The 3,528-nt window shown below is 39.9% G+C and overlaps 1 protein-coding gene across 1 annotated transcript in view; it reads left to right on the top strand.

Moving 5' to 3' along the window:
- Nucleotides 1-3,528, top strand: part of cntn2 (contactin 2) — a 46,713-nt gene that overhangs the window by 10,146 nt on the left and 33,039 nt on the right. The gene's annotated exons all lie outside the window — the stretch shown is intronic.

The following is a 3,528-nucleotide window of genomic DNA, read 5'->3' as shown; positions in this document are numbered from 1 at the left end:
TAATAGAAATTCAAAAGTTATTAATTAATTTAACCAATTTTGAATATTATTTCACAAATGTACAACTTATGGACAATTGACAGATCCTCATTGCAGAATCTACATAATGACTCTCATAATACTCTCACTCTCATAATAATCAATTGTATGTGCTGAGGCAGAGAGTATTTGTCAACCCAGTCCTACACTGACTTCATGTCAAGTGACGTGATTTGAGTGGGCTCTGTGAGTGCTGCTGCAGTGGTACAGTACTTGGCCTCTTCGTACGTGTATCAGTGTTGTAAGTGTGCATAACACTTTAGTAAATGGTTCTCTGTTTAATGGGAACAGAAGTGGCAAAAGGGACTCATAGACCCACTATTGTTCCCTAATAATCAGAAACACACACAGATAATGGATGTGATTCTCCATGTCCTGATGAAATCAGCCACAGTGTGCATGAAGTCATCCTGCTCTCAGACGCCACGCTCCCCTTATCAGTGGATGGGAAACTAATCACTGGTTCGGGGTGCAGCGGGCAGCCTGGAGATTGTTATCTTTCTCCCTGGTTGGCTGCCTGGGTACTGGGTCTGGATTCCCTTATTATACACAGCCTCTTCCAGTTTTGTCTAAGTACTTAGTGAACAGTTCAGCATGTCTGACTGTGATCGCTAATTTTTTCCATCCATTAATGTTGCAGTAATTGTATTTTTTCCTTGCATGTGGTCAAATAATGAATGCCTTAAAGTAGTGGCAGGTACACGGCGTACGCTGAAGTGTAGGAGTTACCATGGAGTGCTAATTAGATGCTTGATCTGCTTGTTGGTCTAAATTAATATTTTTCACATTTTTATGGTACCTTTTGGTTGGTGCATCAGAACAAGATGCGTTTTGTTTTAAGCTGAGAAGCTTCTTTTTGATTAACTAAATTCCAAGTGCAGGCTTTAGTATTTTTTAAAGACTAATTATAGTCTATATACCTGTGTGGTAGTGGTTAGTGATCAATCAATCAATTTATTACAGCATAATGATTTGATGAGTCTGAGTACAGGAGGGTCAAAACGTGCACAGTGTTGTTCCTAAACATTCTCATGGCCGTTTTTTATACTTATACAAAGACTTTTTTCTTTTACACGTCCTCTTGGAGAAATTCTTAGACACAGTCTTAGATGTTAGGAGACCAAGTAACAGCAGCGTCCGTTGGAGAGGTGTTCAGGGCACAAGATAAGGATTTCTGTCTTGACGAAATGTAGCTATAAAGACAACAGCTGGCTTCAAACCAAGTGCTTGTTGTTGGTAGCTTTCCGAAATAGATGATCAGACAAGCATGCCCACTTGTGAGAAAGTAGGCAGGATTTGATCTCCTCTCTCAGAAACTCTTTTTTTCTGTCTTCACACAGCTACTTATTTTTTTGTACAGTTTTTGTTTGCACAACTGAGTGCAATGCTAGAGATTGAAGTTAGACTCCAATCACCTCATTTGCATGATTCACTGAGTCTTGCTCGTCTCTGTCGCCAAGTATAGCCATTCAGAACAGGTGAAAACGCATTTAGCCTAGTTATTCTGAAGCACACTTAAGCTTTTAGGGCATCCAGTCTTATTCATACTACGCCCTAGGATAATCATATACATTGAGGACAGAGTATTCTGCAGGATCACTGACACTGGTGAAATAAACTCATCAACTGACACAGAAAAATCAACGTATTTGACAAATGAGAGAATAATAGAACCACTCCAGGGCAGAAATACCGCCCCACTGTTAGAAATGTATCAACCAGAAAGGCATGGTCAATAGTGCTAAAGGGCAGACTAAGGTCAAGCAGCACTGTACTGATACACAGCACTCTCTTGACTCAGCGCCCATCGATAATACATTAGTCTAACCAGAAGAAGGATGGCTTAGTGCATGTACCTGCACTGAGGGGTTACAGTCAGGTCCTTTTTAAATGCAAAACTGCTTCTGTCAAAAAACAAACCAGGACATCAGCTAAAATGACTCAGCAGGTTAAAACAACAGCAAGAAAGGTCTAACCCAGCACACTGACATTTTGATTCCTGCAATAGGCAAAAGAGTCCCTGCTTGCTTTTTCAGATGGAGAATTTAAGTATTCTCAAAAAGATCGAAACCCCAAGGTGGGGTCATACACAGCTAACCTCACATTTGGTCTGAATGCAGAAGAGAATCCCTCTACTCATACTTTTCAAAGGTCAAGTATTTCTTTTCTGCTTCTCAAAAGGGTGACTTCACACAACAGTGCTTGACAGGAGAAATTCAACTCTGATACCTCATTTTACTAGTCCTCAAGCACACACACACACACACACACGTATCTGTGCACTCTCTTCACAGCGCATGCATAAGGTCAGTATGGCTCAGACGAACAGATCTGAGCATGTTGATGACCATCTGCATGGTATGAGAGATGGAGGGACTGAAGGGTTGTGGTTTTCTGGCTGTTCAGCTATTTCATGCATGGCTGCCAGACAAAGGAGAGCAGGGCAGCTTAGCATTTGACACCGTGCTACAGAGTGCAAGAGAGGAGCCATCACTAACTGCTAAGCTGAAGCACTGTAGCTAACAGAACTGAATAGTATGTAAACAACTGTGGGAGAGAGCTACGAGTGCTTGAGCAAAACTAGTGTAAGTTAAAGAGAGGATCACTGTGCAAAAATAGATAATTGAATAGGTTGAACCTTTGGTTTTGACAGCGTGGAATATAAAGTGGAAGGCCACTGATTAACTGGCAGTATTAGATAAAGTGGGAGTGAGCAGAGAAAAGATGACCACAACAAATCTTGTATCCAAAGATACATTAGATGCAGTCAGACTCCAGGTTGCTCCATCATGTGTGGATTCTGGACTTGGCACCAGCCACCATATGGCCATTACCATACAGTCACCTCCAACCACAGTGGGGAATATTATAATTAATGAAATCTGCAGGGTGAGCTGATAACCATCATTATCATTGTTTGGCATAGAACATCTGGATCAGCTGTGGTGGCTGGCTGTTAGTTTAGCAGTTACTGCAGCATTTTTTACTATCTGAGCACGCATTTTAAACAGTAGTATTGTCACGATCACGTTAATTTAATTGTTGGTAGCCAAAATCATGACCTACTTTAAAATGTTAAATAATTTAACATATAGGCTACATTGTCAACCTATTTAGAAATAAACACTGAGAAAATAATGAATAAATTAAAATAAAATAAATAGCTAAACTTAAGTACTGTAAACACTACTACTACTACTGCCTTTTTGCATTATATACCAGAAAAAAATTAGTTTTAATATTGGTACATGTTGGATGATATATATATGGCGTTACCAATATGATACAGATATGGCTGTGAGTTTCAAGCTTGGTTTATCCATGGCATCCCTATAATTACCATCAGGCACAGGCCAGGTGGTGGAATAGAGAATGCCTAAAACTGCCTAGTTTGACAGTTTGTCTATTTTACTGTAAATGGGACCATCATTTACTAAATGAACATCGTGATGTATGGAAGAAGACTAAAACTAGAGATTGAGACCATAA

The sequence above is a fragment of the Morone saxatilis genome, unplaced genomic scaffold (assembly GCF_004916995.1).
Source record: "Morone saxatilis isolate NCDOM2014 unplaced genomic scaffold, NCSU_SB_2.0 Contig18, whole genome shotgun sequence".
Classification (NCBI taxonomy): domain Eukaryota; kingdom Metazoa; phylum Chordata; class Actinopteri; family Moronidae; genus Morone; species Morone saxatilis.
This window is presented reverse-complemented; position numbering and strand designations above follow the sequence as displayed.